The sequence below is a fragment of the Rhinolophus hipposideros genome (assembly GCF_964194185.1).
Source record: "Rhinolophus hipposideros genome assembly, chromosome: 26".
In the NCBI taxonomy this organism is placed as follows: Eukaryota; Metazoa; Chordata; class Mammalia; order Chiroptera; family Rhinolophidae; genus Rhinolophus; species Rhinolophus hipposideros.
Genome location: NC_138072.1, coordinates 12,365,524 through 12,391,808, shown reverse-complemented (window position 1 = coordinate 12,391,808; position 26,285 = coordinate 12,365,524). Strand labels below are relative to the sequence as shown.

At 37.0% G+C, this 26,285-nt stretch overlaps 1 protein-coding gene across 10 annotated transcripts in view; it reads right to left on the bottom strand.

Annotated features, from left to right (window-relative positions):
• Positions 1-26,285, bottom strand: part of DISP1 (dispatched RND transporter family member 1) — a 162,613-nt gene that overhangs the window by 58,950 nt on the left and 77,378 nt on the right. The window contains exon 1 of one of the 10 annotated variants that reach the window (XM_081039019.1): positions 4,604-4,702. The exons of the other annotated variants lie outside the window; for them this stretch is intronic. The gene's annotated coding sequence lies outside the window, so the exon portion shown is untranslated. Of the gene's footprint in view, positions 1-4,603; positions 4,703-26,285 lie in introns of those variants that run through there. 10 annotated transcript variants of the gene reach the window in all.

The following is a 26,285-nucleotide window of genomic DNA, read 5'->3' as shown; positions in this document are numbered from 1 at the left end:
AAAAATGTCGGTATAAAATAAAGTTTATCTTTTTCAGTCTGGGATAAATGATAGTCAATAACACCCTCTTCTTAGCATAAACACTGATCTTCCTAAATACATCTTTCAAGAGCAGTATTGCTGTATTGCAGTTATTAAAGCAGGTTTCAGATATCGCTTTTCCAAGTTCATCCACAAAAATTATCATTCCACAAAATCTTCACCACTTCTCCTCACACTTAGAATGTAAGTGCTGTGTACATAAGCATCAATGCTGGTGATTGAGGGAGAAGGAGAGGGGAAGGGAGGGGAGTGAACAGAGGAAGAGAGGGGAGGGAAAGAAGAAGGGAGGGAGGGAGGAAGTGACAGACCGACAGACAGACAGACAGAGAAAGGCTTCTTCTATCTTTGAGTTCCTATTTCAGATGACTTCAGTTCTATTAAGCACTAATTTCTTTTGAACCTTAAGTCTGGAGACTTATGTTCCTTTGTACAATTAAGAATACACAAAATAAAACTAGGTAAGTTTTCTATAATCAGAAATGTCTATCAATAGCCTTTTAAGAAAGTTCTAGAAAGCCCTCTGAGAAGTTAACTAACCCAAGAACCAGCCAAGAAATTTATTTAGAGTCTGCTGCAAATCTTGAAGGGAAGGCCATAAATGTAACAGTCACAAAGTCACAAGTCTATTACAGCACTTGCAACCATGTCTGCGCATTAAAATCACTTCATTCATATATTTAAAAAAATGACAGACACCAGGCCTAGTCCCAGAGGTTATGATTTAATTCATATTGTAATGGGGTGTGGGCATTAGCATTTTTAGAACTGTTCCCCAGATGATTCTAATGTGCAGCCAGGGTTGAGAACTGATGATTTATACTTTATATAATTAATGTTGATCAGTTTATAAGAGTAAGCAACTGCCAATCAAAATATTCAACATTCAGAAAATATTGCTTAAAGTGAAGACTATTGCTGTATATTAAAAAAAAAAAAAAAAGGACCTGGTACTCCATGTTACATGTGCTTTATAATTTTTGGATTATGTTCACTGTTTTGGGGGGGAAGTTACAATGACAAGAGGTTTCATCTACAGTACTTTTGAAGTTATAAGGGTGGGGACAAGTGTGCAGTGAAGAGAAACCCTTAACAAGACATTACTTGGAGAGACAACAGTGAAGGATTCATGTGGAACAATGTTGCAGAAATATAAACAAGTTGTCACATAGCCTCAATTACTTATGGATAGTTTGAATACAGTTTAAGACATAGCCAATTTGTTTAATGAGCTTATTTAACCCTCAAGAAAAATATTTCCCCAACTCCTGTCACTGTCCAAAATGAAGCCCTAATCCCCTCTATGAAAAGAACTTGTTCCCTAAAGTTTCTTGCGAAAGAAAGAAAGAAAGAAAAAGAAAGGAAGGAAGGAAGGAAGGAAGGAAGGAAGGAAGGAAGGAAGGAAGGAAGGAAGGAAGGAAGGAAGGAAGGAAGGAAGGAAGGAAGGAAGGAAGAAAGAAAAAGATTTCTAATTACATCTTAAGCATCTTAAATGTTCTGAGTCTAGGATGAGACAGCCTCCAGACACCAGGCCTGCTCTCTTGCCTCACGTCCCAGCCAAATAAGAATTACAAGGTGCTTCGGTGATAAACAGGCCCTTCAAGATACGATAGGCCTATCTTTAAGCCACAGTATTTCATCTCAAACTATTTTGCCTCAACTAAAATCGCAAAATAAGCCACTTCACAATTGAGCAATCTATCTGCACCACTCGAGTTCTTTCCCATCCCAGTAGAAACAGAATCCTGTTACTGAGCTGAACTAATGTTGTTGAACAGATCACAAGTATGTCTAAAGTCACCATGAATGTTTAATACTTTAAACCTCAAAACTTAGCAGCTTAAAGGAAAAACACCAAGGTCAATCAAATTAGGAAAATTCTATTCCCACCTATTGTGTGTGAGGCAAACGAACGTGAGAGAATTTTAAAGATGTCTTCCATAAAGTCAAAACTGAGGTCAATCATCATAAAGGACTTACAAGTCTTTTAGAAGGCAAGGTGTTGTTTTTAATACTACCCTTAGGATTACCTCAGCTTTGCCCACAATGCTAAGCATCTGATACCGGGCTCCACTCCCTCCTGCTTGGTGAAGTTTGAGAAATAGTAAGTCAGATTTCCTAGAGCAGCTCCCCAGATGGGCTCTGCCTAGCAGCCCAGCAGATACCATCTCAAGCGGATCCCCTGGTCTACTGAGCAACTTAGAAATGTCTCTCAAAGTTTTTGTATGAAACACAATTAGAGACACCCTTGTACTTAAAGGATTCTGAGATTTTTAAGCTTAGGAAAAGATCCAGTCTTGACTTTTTTTCTTATTTGAATTGGATCAGTTAACTGACTCTCAGTAAGAGCCTGGGTACACCTTTCAGGAATCCTTTTCTATTCCTTACTTACATGTCACTATAAATGTTCATGAATTCTGCTATTTGCTGTTTCATCTATATTAGATGAACTGAAATTACATTTACGGTTCATGTGGGATTCTTGTTTGCTCACAAAGGTAATTAAATCATATTTTCCAGTTAAGTAGCTGACTGTCCTTATTTAGCAAGCCTATAATAAGCACCTACAGTGTTCCTTGTGAATAGTTTTCTTGCAATCTAATATGTGAGCCTGTAATAAGTGAGCCCATTTAATAATGATTCAAATGATAAAAGAACAGAAATTAAGAGAGAGAACAAAGGCTACCCTCTTTCCCAAGACTCACTTTTCTAATTTACTTTGGTTGCTTTGTTTTATATTTTTCCAAAAGGCTGAGAGACTAAGCAGTTCATTTGTTGATTTCCTATGTGAGGATATGATCAGAAATTACAATTTTTAAAAAAACAGGAAATGTTCATAGAGTTAGTATGGCAAGGCAGTCCATCAGCCAGACTGAGTGATAGGAGTTATTATAAGGAGTTGTACAGCTGGAGGGCTCTGATCCAATCCCAGAAATCAAAACAGAATGAAAGTTAAAGAACTGGTGCACAGATTTCCCAAAGTTGGCAAAAAAGGGTTGACTGGTTCAGTATAAACTACAAAGGCAGTTGGGGTTAGATTAAAATGTTGGATGAATCAATTTTATATTACTGTCACTTCTCAGACTGAGGCAAGGTTAACATGTATTTCCTAAACTGGTCTTAGGTCGATCATTTCCAGACACTTAAACATCACACGTTGTTTTCATAATCCATGCAAATAGCTCATCCTCACAATTCTATAATTCAAGTCTAAGATGTAAGCTATATGAAGCATGGAAGATACATAAATACTCTGCCTTATCTTTGTATACTAAAACAAAAAGTTACAAATGAAGTATAATCCAATAAAATACTCCAATATTCAAGATTTTGGCAATGAAAGCACTCTAAGATAGTTTATTAGAGATGCAAAATTTAAAAATAAATCAAATAATGCAAAAAGACTTATTTTAACATTTTCAAAAGTATTTCTACATTTCTGTATTAGCAGACATTAAAACCATGGGAAATAGTAAACCCACTGTGTACAAGAGAAACAGTCTAGTTTAGAGCTTATTTACATAGCTTAGAGACTTTCCAGCCATCAAAGAGAACTGGAGATTTTTAAATTATAAATACCATCCTCTATAATACCCCCTTTGTGGGTAAAAAGAACATATTTTATTCTTTTTCTTTAACAGGAATACTTGTTAAATAAAATTTTAGCAAATTGTAAAGTCTGCTCTTATTTCTTGCACTTTCACTGAAGAAAGTCATTATGGTCAGTCATTGATTTGCCTCAGAGTTTGTGAAACTTTTCTGTTTTATTTTTTAAAATTTACCTTTTAGTATCAGACATACAAATATTTCACAAGTTTATTTAGTTTGAAGTTTTAGACCAGTCACATGTAAATGGTCTGTTCTCATTTGAAGCAAAAGTAAATATGGCAAATATATTCAGACTTGTACTTTAAGGAGAAAATCCAATTATAACCATTGCTACAGTTAAAATATATACAGTACATAAAACATGCAATCAACTCAAATACCACTGAGGATGTATACCAAATTGTGTATTTGAAATGAACACTGATAAGGATTAAACTTGCTGTGGAAGCTCAGCTCCCAAGTGGATATCTTCACGAAACTTCTACTTTTATAGGTGGGAAGATGCTCAGATTGTATTACTTTCTTACAACATTTGATTCACAAAAGTAAGTAAAGGGATTCCTACGATCCTGCATCCATTTTGCTACTAATTGGTAATAAGAGAAGCACATGTTTTTTAAATTCTCTGATTTCGATAGTGGTTAAAGAAAAACCTCAAAGCATGAAGCAACATAAACTGCTTTAAATCTGAGGTTTCCTTCCAACTTCATAAAGAAAGCACATTTTAACAAACCTTCTTACGAAACAGCTTGCCTTACCTTCCTGTGCTACAATTCAAATCAACTTTGTAAGATTTTAAGGCACTAAGGTGCCATTCAAAGTTTACATTGGGAAAAAAAATGGGGAGCTGGAATTTTACGTTCCGTCCTAGAGGCACAGAACAAAGTGCAGGTTTTAAATAAATGCTCCCCAAATAACACATTCGCCCGTACAGAAGCATGAGGAAACGTATTACCTTGATGTGAAAAGAAGAACGTTGCCTGGTTCAGTTTGGTTTGCAAATGATGGCAGTCGCAAAAGCCAGAACGGGCTGCAGAAACACAGCACAACAGAAAGCGACGGTAAGTGAGCAGGGGCAGCTCCCCAAAGCGGCAGGACGGACTGAATGACAAGCACGTACAGATTGCTTTGAATTAGGCATGTTAGGGGCTGGGACTTCCAGTGTTTGCTCTCCTATAGGGCAGGAGTTTTTCTCCTACTTAACCCCTAGGGGCTAGGTCTTAATAATGGTAACAGCTGGCACACAGAGGGGCTTGATCTGCCCACAAGGTCAGCAAGCCAGGATATGAAGGTGACATGTAATTTCTAGCCTTTTCCTGCTTCTACAGGGAAATTGCACGAAGGACTGTTTTTAGTTATAACTTCCTTTGATCTTTTGGATTTAAAGTTACTTAGTAGATTAAAGCCATGTTAGCTGATATTATTTGCTTGCTTAGGCGAACATAAGTGTCACACATTCAGTTTTCTGACACGCGGGGCTACTACATTTAAACTAACACAAATAAACACCAACCCGTGTTTATTTCCAAGTTCCGGGGATTCTTGTGTTCTCTCACAAATGGCTCTTGAGACCCTGCTTTTTAGGGCAGAAAGTTCACAGTTTTCAAAAGAGGAAGAGTCTTCTTTATTAAAGAGGAAACTATTGTTTAAAGCAGTTATATGCGTATCTGTTCAATTTTCCCAAACAAAACCAGAGTTTGGTAAATGAATGTGACACTGCTTTTTATAAATGTGTGGCCCTGATGATGCCAGTATTTAAAATGCCACAACCACAACATAAAAACCTTGTAAATTTAAACAAATGCTTTACATTTACATGTGACAACCATTGGCAAATAAGTGGTAATTTACTGAAACCATGTAATCTAACTCATCGTGACTCCTTTAATAAAAATGTGTAAACAACTTTTAACAGGCTGTATGGATTAATTATATAAGACAGCACTTTCAAAATCAAAGAAGGCAACACCAAAAGCACAAGCAATCAAAAAAAGCCTAGAATTGGACTTTGTCAAAAAAAAAACAAAAAAAACTTTTGTACATCAAAGAACACTATTAAGAAAGTGAAAAGACAACCCACAGAATGGGAAAAATATTTGCAAATTATATATTTAAGAGGTTAGTATCCATTGCACACACACACACACACACACACACACACACACACACACACCCGTTACCATTCAATAATAAAAAGACGAATAATCAAATCCAAAAAAAAGGCAAAATTTTGGAATAGACATTTTTCCAAAGAAAATATACAAATAACTAATAAGCACATGAAAAGATGCTCAACATCAGTAATCACTAAGGAAACGTAAATTAAAACCACAGTGAGATACCACTTCACATTCGCTAAGATGGCTATAATCACAAAACGGAAGGAAGGAAGGAAGGAAGGGAGGGAGGGAGGGAGGGAGGGAGGGAGGGAGGGAGGGAGGGAGGAAGGAAGGAAGGAAGGAAGGAAGGAAGGAAGGAAGGAAGGAAGGAAGGAAGGAAGGAAAAGAAAAGAAAGAGAAAGAAAGAAAAAGGAGAAAGAAAAGAACGTGTTGTCAAAGATACGGAGAAACTGGAACCCTCATACACCACTGGTGGGAATGCAAACTGATGTAACCACTATGGAAAACTCTCTGGCAATTCCTTAAAAAATTAAACATAGAGTTACCATATGACAGCAATTTCACTACTAGGTACAGTCGATTCTCATTATTTGTGGATTTTGTATTTGTAAATTTGCTGAAATTTATTTGTAAGCCCCCAATAATCCTTTCCTGACAATGCTTTTGCAGTCATCAGAAACGCACATGGGCGGTGGTGAAAAATTCGAGTCCTCCAACACATTGTTCCCAGGTGAGGACGAACACGGTGACTCTGCCTTCTTGTTCCAGCTCTCACCTGTAAACAAATGCTCTTTTCAGTCTATTTAGTGCCATGTTTTTCACATTTTTCTGCTGCTTTTTGGCAATTTCACTGTTTAAAATGGCCGCAAAGCATAGTGTGTGGTGCTGTCTAGTGTTGCGAAACTCAAAAAGGCTGTGGTGTGCCTTATGGAGAAGATACAGGTATTAGATAAGCTTCACTGAGGCCTGAGTTATAGTGCTTGCTGTTGGATGTGAGTTTGAGATAGAAAAACCATAGGCAGTCAGGGACATGGCCATGGTGGAGGGCATTAAGGCCGAAATCATAACCAAAGCCAAAGAAAATAACTTTAGAAGAGCTAACAAACAAATTCAAACTGCAGAGCCCACCAAGATCAACTGCACAGGTTAGGAGACCAATCAGCTCTGACTCAGAGACACTGACAGTTCCCAGCCTAGTGCAGCTCAGGGGGCATTCCATTTTCAGATCCCCCCTCTCTTCAGAGAGCTGTTCTCTTGCGCTTTACAATAAAACTGTACTGCTTAAACCTTGGTTCTCCGATCCGTATGATCCCCATTCCCATTCTTCGGCAGTGACTGTGAGATCACAATCCCGGGAACACACCAAAATCCCATATCAAGTTCAGTGTTAATGAATCAAAAATATGTATTAGATAAGGTGTCTTTAAACAGAAACACACATTTAAAAAGGTCATGTATTGATTGGTTATTAAAAATGTGACCAGTATCCTAATCCTCTATTTCCCTATGGAGCAATGATTCAGTATTCACTAATTCGGTGTTGGCAGGGATTTTATGGGACATAACTACCACAAATAAGGAGAATCAACTGTACACACCCAACAGAATGGAAACATGTTCATAAAAAAAACTTATACACAAATGTTCATAGCAGTATTATTCATAACAGCCAAGGAAAACAGTTCAGAAGTCCATCAACAGAAGAATGGATAAGTCAAATGTATGGTCCATCCATACAAGGGAAGACTCTTCAGCCATAAGACAGAGTGACACACTGACACATGCTACAATGTGGATGAACATTTAAAATATTATGCTACGTGAAAGCCAGACACAAAAGATCATACACTGATTCCATTATATGAAATATCCAGAATAGTCAAACCCATAGAGACAGAAGGTAGGGGCTCAAGAGAAGGGACAGAAGACATGCAGTGACTGTTAATGGATATGACATTTCTTTTTTGGGTGATAATGTTCTGAATTAGATAGTGGTGATGGTTGCATAACCTTGTTCATAAACTAAAACCCACTGAATCGCCCACTTTGAAATAGTGACTTTTATGGTACGTAGATTCTATCTCAAAAAAAAAGGAGGTATAGATTTCTAGCCATTACACCAATAGTTTCCAATCTTGAGTGTGCATCGGAATGTCCTAGAAGGCTTATGAGAAGGCAGATTGTTGTCCCATCCCCAACGATTCTGATTCTGAGGGATCTGCTTTTTGGAAAGTCCCCAGGTGCTGCTGCTGCTGCTGCTGGCCTGGGACCCGCATTTTGAGATCCTCTGTATTAAAGACAATGCGTACGCTCCTAGAGGTAGAAAGGCTGATCTTGGAGAGAAAAAAGACAGAAAGAGGGATAGAGGGAAATATATTTATAAGTATATTTATATATTTATACAAGTAAATATATTTAAAAATTCAGTCCCTGAAATATTAGGGTATGCCCATGTCATGCCATATGCCTGCCAAATGCTATAATTCCTAAAAATCCCCCAAAAGGAATCAGAGAATTAAAATGAAAATGAAGGAATTTTGATGAAGGAAATTTGATGATTTGAACAGTACTTTGGTTTAGTTTATTAAAGAAACTAATCCCATTTCATTGTGCTTGTCCTTGCAAGAAAGACAAACAAAGGTTCAAGAGTTCTTTATCCCATAAATTACTCCAAGAAACCCCTTAAACGAGTTCAGATGTCATAGAAACCAAAGACCTGCACTCTCCAAGTTTATGACTTGGAAATTCTCACTTACATTTTTAGCAAAATTACTGATTTGTACATTTAATCACTTTATTTAAAACTGTTGGGTCCATGTTAAAATAGACAATTTAAAGTACACTTCTGGTGTTTTCTTGTGGAATACATTATTATTTTATAAAGAATAATCAGGAGTATTTCCCATCGCTTCAGTATATTTCTCAATATCTTATTTAGAGTGAAACAGAAAATGCCAGTAACCTTACAAAGTTCTAATATTCTCCAAAAGCAATATTCATTCCTTTTCTTAGAGCACGTTATTTAGGTATCTTTCTTCATTAGTAGAAACAGAGCATGGAAGAGGGAAAGAGGGATGACAACTGACAGGAAGGCATAAGGCTCAGTGCTTTTAAAAAAGTTAAAAACAAACAAACAAACAAAAAAACAAAAAAACACCTGATTAACAAAGTCTTTCACATCTGAACTCAGTTCAAAATGTAATTCTAGATTTTGTTATATTTATTAACACTTAGAAGCCCCACCTATCTTTGTAGGTATGTGTTAAATGTCAAAACAGTTATGAATGAGTAAACTGTGGTCTAAGGTAGACAGAAAAGTACCTTGAAATGCCGCAAGATTTTTCTTTCAGTACGGTCAAGTCACTTAGCTTAGTCATTTGAAAGTACAAGTTCGGAAAAGGTAGCCATCGGGAAGTTCTGCAGATAATACTCTACAATGTATAGCAGTGTTTCTGGCACAAATTGTCAGGTTCACACTAAAGACTTCAGCCCAGAACATTATGCTGCTCAAGAATCAGTGGAGTCTTGAAGTCCAGTCTCAGCCCCGACACTAACTAGCTTGGTAAACTTGAACGAGGGCCCTTCATCCAGAGATTACGGCGTTATTATTTACAAAATCCACACATTAGATGAGATGATCTCACAGGTCCCTCCCAACTCTGAATTCAGTTTTTATGAATTTTGGGTATCACTGCAAATAGATACAATAAATCCCAGTTTTTATTATTCACATTTGGGTTGAGACAATACCTTCAAAGTTGAGTTCGCCAGTTTGGAGCAGAGCCCACTGTCAGCACACTGGAGCAAAAACAAAATAATTGGGGGATGCTGAAATCCCTTTCCATCCATTTGGAAATATCTCCATCCACTTGTAAATTCCTCTGACCTGACAATTTACATTTCTTAACCTAACAGCTTCTTTTTAAACCCATTTCCTGTGGAAAACACTACCTTCAAAATCTGCAGTTCTGACAAACGAAAAATGTTATGACTTTGCTTATCTTCCACAGTCTGACATCTAAGGAATCTGCTCTTCCCCTTTTACTGACCTCCAGCCCTTGAGTCCTTACCCTTTGGATTTTCACTTGCTTTGTAATTACATCATACAGACCTTGTGCTCAGCATTTGATTACTTTTCTAGTCTTCCACTGTACCAGCCTTGCAAAGGACTCCCCTAAACTTGTTCTCCCGCTTTTCTTATTCCCCCGGGTTTGGGGATCTACTGAAAAAAGTCACCAGCTGGGGAAGTGGAGACCTCAACCAAATGCACGGCCTCACTCACCTGTGAGGGCTCTCAGCGTGGCTGAGAGTCATCTTATCTGTCACAGATTCTTCATCGGAAGACCCCACAGGGATTGGTGAGACTCTCTCCCGTGCTCCTACCTTACCCTCTCCACAAATAATGCCACCTATTTTATGGATAATAATGGAACTCTCGGACCATGACTTCCTTCAAATATTATCATCTCTCTCTCAAACTTTTTCCGGAACCCATCCCTTCTCTCTTACAGTGTCCATCCCTCTTTCCTCAATTAACTCACACTCTAGGTCTGGGCTACCCAATAAGGCAGCCAGGAGGCACATGGGACTATTTCCATTTAAATTACTTAAAATGATACGAAATGACAGTGTTAGTGCCTCAGCTGCACGAGCCCCATTTCAGGTACTCGAATTCCTGTGACCCTGGGCTACGGAACTGGACAGAGCAGACAGAGAATATTTCCATCATTGCAGCCAGTTTTATTGGACAGTGGTCCCAGATCAGGTCCCTTTACTCTGCCTCATTCTCCCCTACCCCCAAGTCCATCTTCAGCTTTCCCTCTTGCCAGCTCCTTCTTTATCTACTGACAAAAAAATGTTTGGTTCCCCTCAGCCTAAAAACAGGAAGCCTTGTCTTGCCTGCTAGTTAGTGTTCAGGCTGCTGGTCTTCTTCCTTTCCTTTCATTGCCAGACAATACTCAAGCCTCACCTCTTCTCATTCCTGAACTTCTTACAATCTTATCCCCCATCAACGAAGCGGTTCCTTCAAAAACAAAATTCAGTGGTCCTTTCATAATACTCATTTTCTTCACATGTCTTCATTTCCCAACCCCACTGGCAATACTCTTTTCTCCTTGTTCAGTTTCCATTATTCTAAAATACTCTGTCTCTTTAACCTCTATTCTTTTTTTTAGACAGATCCTCTGAATTCTTAGGCAATAATATCCAAAGCTTTTGTCCTTTCTGTTCTACGGTTCCCGTCTACATTATCACATTATCACATTCAACTTCTTTTCTAAGTTCCATGTCTCCAACTTTTGCTTTCTAAGGACAATTTAATATGTATGTCCTACCAGCAGCTCAAACTCAGAAATCTAAAATATAAATGATCTCCTCATCCTCAAACAACTTCTTGATTTTTCCTATTTCTATTTACTCTCTCCCATCACTTACACCTCAAATTTTCACTTAAGTATTTCTTTATTGAACACCTGATCTGTGCTGCATCTTGAGCTAGGATGAGTCACCTTTGACCTTTACACAACCTTTACACTCTTGCTCATTGGTTCTCAAGACCCAGCCATTGTCACAGAGACTCATCATGTCTTTTCCATTCCCTCTCCCACTTTCTACCTACTGCTTCCCCTCAAATCTCTGCGACAGTCTCATAATTGGACCTAATCTACGGTGTCCTGTGTTTCCAGTCCTACCAACACAGAGCTTCCACATTCATCAGCAAAACAGACAGATCTGATCATGCTGCTGCCCAGTCCAGAAAACACTAAAAGCTCCTCCTCGCCTACCAAGTAAAACTTAAACACCTTAGCGGGCGTGCAAGACCCCTAACATCTGGGCCTTTCCCCTTCCTACCCAGTGCCCTTGCCAAATGGAATTTGTTTGACTCCAGACAAGCTTGCACACCCCTCCTCAGCACTTACACTATTCCATCTACCTGCAATGGCCTTTGTTCACATTTCCAACGGCCGCAATCCCATCCATTCTTTTACAACATATGACAAATAACGTATCTTCCATGAAGCCTTCCCTGATTACCTAAGCCAGAAATTCTCTCATCCTCGTCTAAGTATTATGACCTTGGGTCTCTTTTATGGCACTTAGCACATGTTAGTTTTTCTATCATTGTCATCTGATATCTCTTTTACCCTCTTAATCTACACTTAACCGCACAAGCTCTTACTGTATTATCATTTTTATACCCCTCAGGAAGATCTAGTAGCTGGCAGGTACTTGACAAATATTAATTGAAAAAATGATGTTTTACAATTTGTTACTATTAAATATATCTTTTATTGAACAAAATAAATGTAGTTTCGGAATGTAGTCTGCAAAATGAAATTCAGTATACACAAATCCTATTTTCCTGCTTATATATATGGGCCCCAACGACCACTTCTACCGTGGTTGTGGGAAGGAAACAACAGCCAAGATTTAATATATGTTAAGTATGACTGCAATATGTTGCACTATTGTCTGCTTTAAATTCTAAATGTTAAATTGCTGCTGAATAATAAGAGATGTCAGTAAATTGGCTTTTCATGATTTTCTCCAAACCAGTAGAGGTCACTCCAGAAGCAAGCTTACTCTTGGGCAGATTTTAAAATTCTTTTTGTTTTATTTCTAAGGTAGGATCGTCATTGGCATAAGCAGAAACATTTTTAAACAATGAAAATAAATAAAAGAGTTTCCCCACACACTGAGCCATTACATTTCATAGACTTTCTGCTTAATCGCCAATTGATTTTATCGCAGCAAATATAATTTCTGTGATAAAGTGTCGTGGAAATAAGTGAATCTGGGAAATCTTCATTTTTATTACATTCTTTGCTTGATTTGATTAAACACTGTCAATACAGTTGACCTTTGAATGATGTGGGGATGAAGGGTGCCAACCCTTCTGCAGTCGAAAATTCACATATAACTTTTGACTACCCAAAAAGTTAACTACCAGTAGCCTACTGTTGACCAGAAGCCTTACCAATAAAAACAGTCGATTAAGATGTATTTTGTATGTTATATGAACTATACACTGTATACCTACAATTGTGTAAGCTACAGAAAAGAAAAAGTTAGTCAGAAAGTCACAAGGAAGAGGAATACATTTATAGTACTGTACGTATTTATTGAAAGAATCTGTGCGTACGTGGAACCTCAAAGTTCAAACTCATGTTGTTTAAGAATCATCTGTAATCCAGGAAGCATTTTGGTCATCCAGACTAAGATTTACCATTACGCTACACACTACCAAAAATGTTAATGAAGATCAAAAGCTGGGGTATACATTTTAAAGCAAAAAGCACAGAGATTAGTAACTTCCAGAGAAAAGGTAGTCTTTTTTCCATGAACAACAACAACGAAAATCTTACTAGGCAATACAAAAAATAGACAAAAATTTGAGCCCTCCTTCATCTAACCAATTACTACTGAAAAACAAAAAACGTTTTAAATGTGAAAGTAATACCAGCAGGTTAGTTTATTGTAGGTTTCACACTGGAATTCTGGCAAACATTTTGTCTCGACGTGAGCAGCCTAAAGCAGCACAAAGAGCATGCTGCAGGAGACTTTCTCCCACACAAAGCATAAAGGATGTGTTATGTTGCAGAAGACGAGAGGAGGCCCAGATTTGATAGTTTTACATAAAAAACAAGTTGGATCATTGTGGCCATAACAAAATAACCAGACTATATAGATCATGCAGGACTATAATCTCGTGATGCACGAAGATTTGAAAGCAAAGCATACCACACCGATGGGCTCTGGAGAATTTCCAGAACATTTCTGGTTTGCGATATAGGATTTCAAAATAAGCTGTTTTACTTTTACAACAGATACTCCTGGCATGAGATATACTCCCAGAATGAAAACCACTGTGTCTTAACTCTAGCCTAAGTGGAACATTATTTTAACAGTTTCAATTGTTTTGTTACCAAACCTTAATCTGAATGAATGTGGTATGCATATGTTAATCATGACCGGTAAGTTGAAATTTTCTGTAAGTCAAATTTTCTAATATTTATGGAGAAAGTGACCCCAACTTTCCTTATGTCATGAAATAAAAATACCTGCTAGTTAATTTTCCAAAACTCAGACTTTACAGGAAAATATGTGTCACTTACATAGAAACACCTGTCATCATTGCTAAAGATTTAGATTAAATTAAGTCACACAGTGATACATCACATTTTCTGATATAAAACGAAGTTATATGGAAGCAAGTAAATGAACATTCTAATCCTATTTTATTTATTTATACTTTTTGTAATATGTGGTAATATTATTTTTGGCAAGGAAAGAACCTTAAATTACCCAAACTCTAAGATAGAAGACATTATTAGAGTTAGGTATTTCACAAATGCAGCAGGAGTTGTTTTATATGTGGAAAACACATTTACTATTCAGAAGTTCAAGCCGTTCAACATTATGAAACTCAGGCTATGTCTGGCTCCAGAACGCTGTGCGTATGAAATAAAATTCTGTGAGACGGCTGTTAAAAGATAAGAAATAATGTAACAAATGAGAAAGGAGTAGGGATATTTGTATCAGAATTTCAGAATGTGAGATACAGACTACAATATTTTACTTAGTCCTCTCAGTAAAATCTTTGAAAATATCTCCACACAGCAGTGTTGTTAGACTCAAAACATAGGCCTGGCTGAAAGAATGTATTTATAAATGAAGTCCATTAGAAACCCAGAATTAGGTCACAGAAGGTAAAAGTTTGTCTTAACATCTTTAGAGACGGCATGTCACAAAGTTCAGCAAACTCCACTTCAAAAACATTGAAACAAAAACCATCACAATGATTGGTGTGTTCCACGATCAGACTGCCCAAGCACAAGGTACCTTTGCTTCATTCACGGCAAACCCCAGTGCTGAAAGCGTAGGCAAGTTCACGTTGGTCATTGTCAACCGTGAATAGTAGACCTTTCTGGTACCAACTATAGGTACCAACTGGTAGGTAACTATAGTAGACCTGGGTACCAACTGGTAAATGCTTCAGGTGCACTGATGGGAAGTGCTGCCATGACAAAGCAGCGGTGCCGAGGTCCACACCAAGCCACCATGTGTGTGCTGTGATGTGTGCCGCTAGATTCTGGCATCCCCAAAGATGCAGAACGCTGTAACTGGGGCTAGAGAAAACCTGCAAACCTGCAGCAGCCATTTGAGGCAGCCTTAACCTTCAACATCTTTAGAGGAGAAACATCCACAACTTTCTTTGCTAACCTGTTCCAGGCAGTCAGACGACTTAAGATGTCAAAACAAAAATGTAGGGGGGGAAATCACTTAAAGTGAATGTAAACATTTCTATTCTTTTATACAAAGGAATTATTTTTTTATACAAAACTGTATAATGAAAATTACCATGACTAATATGTAGCAGCATTAGTTCAAAGCACTGCTTTTGCAAAGGAACAACAAAGGAGATAGATGGGCGTTTGGTTACTTTGATTACAAAGCAACAACAACAAAATAAGCTCACGCAATAAATTATTAAGCAGGTCACTGAATCAGATTTCCAAGTTATGTCACCAAGAGGACCTCTGCCTTAAGAAGAAACCGAAAAGAGATGTATCAATCACAATGCTACTAGTAATATTCAGTGTTTAGACATTGCAAAGGTCTGTCGCTGAAAGTGCCTTATCCTTATTATAGGAGAAGGATGAAAACATACATTGAGGAGTTGGAGAAATGAAACTGGTTAAGTTCTTTGTTTTGTTCCTAAGTGAAAGCATCTGCTTTGTTTAGTCACCCAACAGTCTGCTTTCCTGGGTATATCAGTCAGCAACCAAGAATTCCTAAGTATGCACTCTACTTAATATCCTCAAGCCACATTCTTTAACACGGTCCAGAGTTGACAGGGCCCTCAGTCCAGCAAAGGAACATTCTACACTCCCCTCGGTCATCCCTATGGGGTATTAGGCAATGCAGTGTTCATTCCGTCCTCTGCCAAGTGGAATGCCTTAGTAATAATGTGTATCCACACCCTGCTGGCTTTGCAAGGAGTCAAATCCAGCATCAAGGCACAAGCTCAGACCCCCTATGCAGACACAAGTAGAACTGTCAGGAACTTCTGAAATAATTCCCAATCTTGCAGAAAGCTCAAATGTACCTTTCACATAGATCAAAGAAGCACCACTTTGGGCAATAACTGCTTTTCCTAATCTCTGATTGTATTGGCAACAATGGTTACTGTCGATACTAATACACGGACAACTGAAACTCAAAGACCATGTCCAGGACAACTGCTGAGCTGACCTCAGGTTTTATGAAGCCAGGAGTCCAGGGAAGATGCTCTGTCTTTGCTACTATGATCTTAATTTTCTTACATAAATTTTTGACACTGTCAAGACTAAATTTTACTAGATCTCTCAGCATATCTACTAAGAGGGGGATGGTGTTTACAGTCTTATTCTCACAGTGATAAATAACTCTGTATCCTTTTTAAGAGGGCAAGTGGGGAAAAAAAAGGGGTGGAGGGTTGAGGTGAGAGGACTGAAAAAGGAGGTAAGGTCCTGGTGTCCACGTCATCCTGTCTGACAGCAAAGCCCCTTGAGCTGGTCAAAACAAAAATCCCCTGAATGTAAAGTAATAATAATGTACAGACCTCAACAGCCCACGAGAAAATTTTTTTTTTCTGATCCCAACTTCAAAGCATAAAACTAATATCCCATTGGTGTAATATATTTTGAAAGGCAACTACATTTGTATATAGTAATATACATTTATTTCTGGATTCTGGTATGATACTTGGAAAGTTAATCTGTGGAGTTGCACAAGTCTCCCTAAAAGAGTTTTTATGTTTAAAAAGTTCCTTTTGAAAACGTAAATCCTGGTCCCTTCGATCAAGAATAACTTCAAAAAGAGGAACAAGGAATTTGATAGTGTCGAAGATTTTATTTAATGATTTCCTTCAGATCGCCTGACACCAGATTAAGCCCATACTGTCTTGGGGAAGAGAAACATATAACAGTATTATTTATACATTGGACCTTACCCTTTTTTTTGTTTAGAGTGTATTTTTAAGAAATGAACTACTCCCACTTTCAAGTACAAAGTTGGGAATAAAACAAGTTACCTCACTTGGCTCTGAGATGTTCCAATTATACAGAAACAAGGGGTGTTTAAATCTCAAATTTTAGAAAAGTTATCCCAAAGGACAATGCTAATAAAAGGCTCCTATTTTTCATCTACTCTTTTACTGAATGTTTATGCTAATGCCTTGTAACTTTGTCTCTATGACAAAAGGTTAAATAGTAAAAGCAGAAGGAAAGAAGGAAAGGAAACCTACAAGTGCTACATCTTATTGCTAAGCAAATAAAATACAGTTTGAGCAATATATTTTACGAACCAACTTCTTTTTAAAATAAAGTAACTTGGAAATTCATATTTGGATAACATGGGTTTAACAGTAACATCTCCACTCTAGACTCACACAGACAAGCTAATATTTTGATATATGAAAGCTAATTATTTTATCTGTGAAAAATAAACTTCATCCATTAACTTAATTGCTTCATTCTTTAATATTTTGTAAAGTGAGTCAGTCTTAATTTTATATTTCATTTCTAACCATTTCATTGGTAAACATTTTAAGAGCATACCAGTGACTACCAAGACCCAAGAACACAGGGTGGTGGTGATACTTTTCACATCAAAATAAATCTTTTTAATGTACTAAGTTCCAATCACTATTTTTAACTTTATTCCCAAACTTTAAAGTACAGTTGAAAAGTTTTTTTCAAGTAGTTTTATAAAACATTCCTGCTATAAAAATAGTCATGCAGGTTGAGAGGCCTGCAAATTGTCTCATATCTCAACATCACATCACTGCATATGGTGGCTCCGTTCTTGCTCCCACTGCCTCATACGTCAATACTCAGACATGAAAGCACTAGCTTATCACTCCATTTTTTCTAGTTCACATTCTTTAGTGAAACCTAAAATAACCAAATAAGTTCAACAAAAGTTTACTGAAGCTTATGAATATAGTGTGATTGGCTTTTACTTTTTTGTTGTCTGAGAAGCCCTGAGAATACATCAAAGTTAAAAGGAGCAATTTGATTAATATGTGCATCAACTCCCTATAATTAATTTTAAAAATCCCTGTAGAAAAAGATTTCAACATCTGAAGAAACTAAGGCAATTGAGGATAAAAGAGGAGAAGATGAGGAAAGGAAGTAACAGAGGCAAATGGTAAAAGGAATATGGGAAATGGAAAACAGCCATAGTATCAACATGATAAATTTAAGACATACATGTCAAATAATGGAAAAGAAAAGAAGCAAGGCAGAAACTAAGGCAATCTGAGGGGAGACTAGGAAACTGAAGGGAGAGGACAAAACATAACACTGAAAATAAGTAAGGCAGAAGAAAATTTAGGTGTGCTATGCTGTAATCTAATACAGAGTAGTCATCTTGGCTTTTACAACAATTTATTGGGAGAAAAAAACACAAATTGAGAAAATTGCAACATTACACGTACCTACAGAGTTATTGCAAAAATATGATTAAGCACTCTTGGACGCTGCAGTTCTTGAGATTTCAACTTAGTTTTTTCTTATAATCCCATAACAGCTATTATAACTCTGGACACACAGGAACTTGGTTAAAGCACACTAGTAAGAGCTTATGAAAAACAAGGGACTGCTGGGAATTCGAGAGACAAGACTCAGCTTCTTCTGGCCTACGCACAAGGATCATCTGAGCGCTGGCTGAAGCCACTATACACCCATTCTTTGTTAGTCTTTGGAGCTGGCACCCACCACCTCACCCCCTCATTGAAATAATCTCTTCCATCTGTAAAAGAGCTAAAAAGGCACCATATATAGGCACTCCTCCTTTTAAGAGTTCCTTAATCTCGCTCTACACAGTCTTATACTCAAAGCAAAGTAAATCCAAGTTCTCTCAGTCCCTTTGTTGCAAAGATATCTTTGTCTCCTAGACAATTCAAAGTGGAAAGAGCAACAGATTTGGGTTTAGAGAAAATACTCTGATACCCTTACTTTATACTAATACCTTATTCAGTCTATGGATCAATTAAGGGACAAAGTGAAAAACAGGTTTTCATGAACAGTTAAAATAAGACAAGGAGATGGAAACTTTCAAATTATCTAAACTAATCGTCAGGAAAAAAGAGAACACAACTTGAGAACATAAACATTTATCAAAACAAGAAAGCCCTAAATCAATTAACTCTTAAACATTAAGCCCTAACTCTTAAATCTTAAAGAAATGTATATTCCTCATTTATAGAAGGCAAATTACTAGAGTTTGCCTAGAAAAAAAAGGCAGCTAAAAAAGATGCCATCTCATTTCTCTCAATACAGAAATACCCCCATGCCTACCAGAGGGTTCCAAAAGGTTCAAAAGAATGTCCCCTCTCTCTTACATAAATCCTCGAGTTTGGCCGAACTACCCTCAAATGAGTCTTGAACTTCATTACTTACATGTAATTTGTTCACACTATTCCTTTCCACTGCTCAAACTCCTATGAGATTGGCAAAGCTGAATCCTACCTATTTCTTCAAGGTACATACAGCTAAATTTCCTTTTCTCTTTTTAGACTACTCTGGATTACAGAACTCATTCTCTCTCTTCTGATTACCAAAGAACCAGTGTCTACACTGTGTTGGATATTTGCAGTGTCTTAAGAGCCTGTATTTTTGTAATTGGAGTAAATTAATACTATTGTTTAACATATCATGTTCACACACTCTCAAAGACAAATGACTCCTTAATCTGACATATTTAATCCATTTTAGGATTATTTTCTAATTTCTCCCTCTGGAATAACTTTTGTTCTTCTTGAATGCATTTTTCAGTATTTCTTCTGGGGAGGTTATGTGAATGGCAAACACTCTTATATATTTGACATTTTCTTAATTTTGCTCTCATCCTAGAACAACAGTTTAGCAGGGTATAAAATTCTATGCACCATTACTTTTCTCAGCACTTTGAAGTTATTACTTCACTGTCTTTTGGCATCTATGTTGCCAATGAAAAGTCCATTATAGGTTTCATGTCATTCGTTTAAGTAAAGTCTTTTTCCCCTGATCCTTTTACTATTTTTTCTTTATGTTTAGTGTTGGTCTACTGCAATATTTCTAAGTGTGGATTTACCTTTATTTACAGTTTAGTACCTGGAGTGCTCTTTTAATCTGATGACTATCTTTTGTCAATTCTAGAAAATTTGGGGTATTATTCCCCTCTGCTTTTTCAGCATCCCAAAGCTACTTATTTTATAATCTTTGTCAGAGAGTTGTACAGTAGTGAATTCATGTTCCTTTTCTCTTTTTGTCTTCTTTAACATGTGCTTTGGTAATTAGATTTGCAGGCTCTTTTTTAAAAAAAAAAAATTTTTATTTGGGAACAGTGTGTTTCTCCAGGGCCCATCAGCTCCAAGTCACTGTCCTTCAATCTAGTTGTGGAGGGTGCAGCTCAGCTCTAAATCCAGTTGCCATTTTCAATCTTTAGTTGCAGGGGGTGCAGCCCACCAATGCATGTGGGAATTGAACAGACAACCTTATTGTTCAGAGCTCATGCTCTAACCAACTGAGCCATCCAGCCACCCCTGCAGGCTCTTCTTTAATGGGAGGTATTGTTTTTTGTTGTTTTGACCTGGTTTTTCTTTCTTACCCCCTCCTGCAAATTGTTTTTGTGGAAGCCTGCACTTGCTCCCTTTCCTAGCATGATTTTGTACACCTATTAGCTCTGTGACAGTCCAGATAATAACATTTTAAAACATCAGCATTATGGTGGTATTAAGATTATTACAGAGCCACCAGAAAACTTGACTCAGTGTCTGGTCACTAGACTATATTTTTATCCTACTTTCTCCCCTTGGTTCACAGCTCCCAATAACACTATGGCTGCAACAAGTTGGCAGAGAGCTGGCAACGTTTTAGCTTCCAGTAACAGTGATGGAAATCGGGCTGGGGGAAGGGTTCTCCTCACTTTCACTCCTTCCTTCGAGCCAAGAGCCCGGCTCCAGGCCCTTCTCCTGTGATATAGTTATGGAACAGCTAAACAACTGTGTGCTCCTGCCCAGGAGCTTGGCCGGCTCACAGTTCCCATCCTACACTTACAACTTTCTACTCCTAATCACTTTATGGTCTTTAAAATATTTGTCTTGATTTTCAGGCTTGCTATATCATTTTAGTTTTCTCTTTCACATTCTGTCATTGCCATGTGGAGGAAGGTGTTGAAACAAGACCTATGGTGCCATGCTGACCAGAAAGTTCCTGCATCCCTCATCTGTAGCTGTGTCCAGCATGCCGCCTGATACAGAAGAGGTTTGGATAAATAACTTTCACAAGTTAAGTGCAAGTAAATGTGCATATATGAAACATGTTAATGGAATCATGAATCACAATAGAAGAGCATTAACAGATTCATAAACAAGCAGAGTGGCACGTGTTTTATTTGCTTGAATTAAAAATATCCATAATGTCATTGTCAGCCACATGAATGTGATAGTTTCCTATATAATCCATAATGAGATCGAAACACTTATAATTTTAAGAAAACAAGTGAGCTAATAGGTATAAACACAGTGCCTGCCCTATCTCTTCCTGACTTCCTTTGTTCTCTACCTACAATGTATTTTTGGTGACATCATTCTAAGTTTATCTTGAATCAGAAACTGAAGTTAACATGAATGAAAGAAAGAAAATCCATTTAGCCCACATCATTCTCAGAAGTAACCCATCCCAAGAAGGTTCACTGTAGGCAGTGTATACTACAAGGAAGAATAGTGTGTACCCAACCACCTCATGAAGCCACCAGCATACATCTGCTAAGTGTAGTATGTTAACATCACAAAGAGAGGAGTAACAATCCCCAGGAAATCTCAGAGAGAGAGAGAGAGAGAGAGAGAGAGAGAAAGGTTAAAGAATTAAAATTCTTCAGAGGCCTTCAGCACTGATCAGGAGAGAAAATGGTCTTTGATTTTGGAAGAGGCTTCTATTAGGTTGGTACACAAGTAATTGCGGTTTTTGCAATTATGTTTAACCTTTTAAACTGTAATTACTTGTGCACCAACCTAACATCTATTTTACATTGAATATTCTTGGTATGGAGAAAGTAAAATCATTAGGTTATTGATTTCAAAATAAATAATGCTTAAGAATATCCAAGTACCTTTGATTTAATTATCTATCCATAATACAACTGCTTTGATTTATCATTTTATCTTCTAGGAAAAAAACACATCAAACATAATTGTATCATTCTGGTTTGGCTAGAATAACACATAGAATAACACTGTAACATAACACATTGAAACTGTATTTTACAAATAGTAAGTCTCCAGTTACTTCTGGGTAAAGGACACTTACTTCTGGTAAGTGTCCTTCTAGCTGTAAAGCTGAAAGACAGGTCACTCCACCCATGTACAAACATCTCTATTTCTTCTAAAACCTGTACATTCAATAATTTTTTTTTGGCATTGCTGTACTAAATCATCAACTCTTTAAATCATTCATTTAGAGTAGGAAATGACCTTACCCTCCAGCAATTACCTGATGATTCTGGCTATACCAGCATCATCCCCGTGGAAGGCCCATTACGACACCGGTTGCTGGGTCTCTCCCTTCCCCACTCCGCACAGATTCTGTCTGATTCAGTAGTTCTGGGGTACAGCCCTAGTATTTGCATTTCCAACAAGCTCCCAGAGGGATACAGCAGCTGCTAGCTTGAGGAAGCACACTTTGAGATCTAATGCTCTGGCTTCTTTCCCTTTTTACTATCCATCCTACAGAGTTAAACTAATCCTCCTCAGAGCAGAAATTCAAGTCCTAACCGAGGCGTCTCATGGGAAAGCTTGGACTACTTAGTTCAGCATGTGAGTCCCTGTGTTAATTAGATTCCTCATTTATCCTGACCTCGTCTCGTCCGGCCTAGCACGCCTTTTCACAGTTCTTGCCACTTCAGGTCTCCCTCTGCGAAAAGGCTCTCCCTACCTATCTGCCAGTACTAGTTTATCAATCCTTCCTTACTCATTCATTAATTCAATAAATATTTGCAAAGTACCTATGCTTAGTCACCACGCTTAGTGCTATGGAAAAAACTGAGGTCAAAACCTTCCCTAATTCACCTCAGATCAACTCCAAACACCCCATGACTCTATACTTTAGAAATTAAATTCAACAAGCCGAAACTACTAACCCCCAAAGCACTTCAACCTGGCTTTTTCCAGGAGTCGAAATAGAGGTATAGTGAATCTCTATATTCTCCTTCCTGGCCCTCTTACAACTTAGAATCCATTCTAGAGAGTTCTAAATGAAGTTAAGGGTACAATAAAGATGCTACCATGTATTTGTTGACTAGATTTGCAGTCTCTTCCTCTCATGATGCAGGTTTTAAAAAAGTAATTGCTGGTAATTACGAATTGAAGCTTAGTATTCTCTCCAGATAGAAGGAAACGAAAATATCTGAAAGCAAGAAATAAGCCTTCCATCTTGGTGTTTCTGGAGTTCAACAGAGCACATAACAGGTGCTCAAAAGCTGGACAAAAGGTTGAAAACTTACTGCCTGTTAAATTTTTCAGATAAAATTTTTACAGATAACATTATAGTAATACATGTTTAATGGTAACGTTTTATTCATTCTTTTGAATGAGCTATTTTTTTTTACTTCTGAAAGTCCTATGAGGACATTTTAGAATTTGCTTTCACTCATGCTTAGTTAATTTTTGAATAATATTTATTCATATTCTAGTACAAATCTGAATGAAGTCATACAAATTATCCAAAACTAATAACCCCATGGAATAAATGGAATTATTAATGATAAAGGAAGCTTTCACACAGACCCAATTAAGTAATTTTATAATTTTATTAAAGCATGACAGAAGAGTCCATGTAAGTGCAATAAAATTTAATGGAACTCAGTCTGGTACTAAGAGTAGGCATTCTATGCAACGAAAGCATAAATTATAAATAAGAAACAATCTCACCAGAAGAACTCTCTATTGCCTCAGAAATTAGCCAACATATACTTATGATCAAATTTATGCATTTGGAGTTTGCAGATAGTTACGGCAATCCTATGTATTGCTTATACAGTCTGCATTTGAAAAATGAAGTTATTCTTTAATTAGCCATTTCTAAGCCAACGTTAATGGTTGTTTGAGAATGAGGCTCATTACATGATTCCATAACTGTACTCTGTAATAACTAACATTAGCACACAGCTGTATAAACATATTTACCATGGTATAGTTTTCTACCACAGGTGTATAGTTTCCATTCTGAACATTACTAATATGTATCTCAGACTAGCTTGATTTAGTATTAACACTGAAGGGGAGAAATAGTTTTGAAATTATTTAACGACTTGTAAAATAAAATGTTAACCCAACAGAACACTTAATATGTCATAATTCATCTTAGTTTTGCATTTTTATGCTCCAACTTGTTCCTAAAAGGGTTTATGACAGCTTAATTCTTTTTTTTATTTTAAGATATATTAATATTAAAATATTTATCTAAAAAGCCAATAAAATTAGTCTCCAAATAAATTATCTGACTTGCATTTACCAGCAAGCATCACATGCAGCATGAGAATATTTTGTTTTTCTAGTAACACCATAAAATATAGTTTAAAAAGGTAAAATATTGCAATAATATAATCAAGTGACTAGAAATCACTTTATTAGGCAAAATACAAGTCCCTAAATAAGCTAAAGATAAATTGTCCTTTCTAAATTTAATGTAAAGTATATTAAGAGAAAATGTTTCAGAAATGAACTTTTAGCCTCTTTTGAACATCAAGAATGGTAATGTGTTAAATGACACTGAAAAAGTCTATAAATATGTTGGTATATAAGCAGCATCTTTCGTACAGTTCAGAACAAATGGCTTAGTAATGACTTATCATGATGTGATAGATCTTAGGCTGATGATGACTGAAGAGCAGAGGTTTAGGAAGCTCACACAAACATATTTCCATCTACCAAGTAATTCAGACTTCCATCTTGGAGATTACTTTTTAGTTTTGGAAAAATAACATAGATTAAAAACCTCACATTGAGAGGCAATCAAATGATTTTGAAGTGATTGCTACAGATATCTAAGCCTTTACAGAAAGGACATGAGAATTTTTTCAGCTATTGTCCAACACCTATTAGCTTTATCCTTCCTGACTAGGGAAAGGAACAAGCAGACGACTTTTCGTTTCTATAAAAGGGATCTGAATTGTAGGAGTACACAGCACATATGCTGGGTTTTATTTGATCTGAACATAAACACTGAAGCAGAGAGGATACTAATGTATTTAAGCACAAATTCGATGTTTATTCACTTTACTACAGCTTTCTGAGCGACTGCCCAAACTCAAGTCTTCTAATGATAGGAGAGCTCTCCTCCAGCCTCTGAGCAAACACCTCAGAGCCTGGGAATCTTTGGTATCTGATAAGTCAAGGATTTAGACTAATAATGTTCAGTATATTGGGAAGGTCATGTCAAATATCTCTGGTATCTTCTAATTTTACCTTACAATTTCAGAGAGTAAAGTCACATGACACCTAAAATTTCTAAACAGTGATCACAAAGGCAACTTAAACAATGTGAGCTCTTTAAAAAGTGTGTAGAGCTTCTGGCTTTCTCACTCATCCTAAAGGGGAAAACACAACAACTTAAACAATTTGTTATCTTAAAACATGTGTTCCAAATTCTTCCCATTACTACGTTAGTAGATATATTAAATATATAACTTCACATTTTAATATTTACTTTATACAATGAATGCTTGTGTAGATAGATGGAAGTAGTTACTCATTTCTTTGCTCAAATTGTTTCTTGCATCTGGGGTCAATTTTCCTCTAGTTGAAGCATATGCTTTTGTAGCTCTCTCTGCAAAAATCTATGAATAGTGCACATCCTTAGTCTCTGTAGGTCCCAAAATGTCTTCTTTTCACTCTTACTCTTAAATTATTTCCCTCTGTACTTTGAAAGTATTATTCCCCAGACTTCTGGCATCTGTTAAGAAGTCTGCTGTCAGTCTTAATTTTCATTCTTGGTAGGAAACCTATCTTTTGTCTCTAGTTGCTGTTAATACCTTTTCTTTTAGATGCCTATTCCAAGCCTTTTCCTGGCTCTTCAAACCTCTGACAAATTCTTCTTTATCCTCATGTTAGACTAATGACCTGGGTTTCCATTTTACAAAGAATACACAAGCTATCAGAAGAGAACTCCCACAACCGCTCACCATCACAGCTACTCACCCACCAGCATCTGCATGCAGATAAGTTTTCTGCCATCTTGCCTGTTTCTAGAAATAATTTGTTCTCACTTCTAAGGCTAACTCCTACACTTGTGTATTAGATGCCATTCCCTCTCACCTACTACAGAACACTGTCTATTCTCATCTTCTCGTGAAATTTTCCCCCTCTATTGGATCATTCCCCATCTACTGGATCACATTAAAAATAACAACAAAACAAATATAAAATCTCTCTTGGTCCTACACCTCCTTTGAACTACTGCCTAGATTTCCAGACAAAGCACCTAAGTTTAGCTC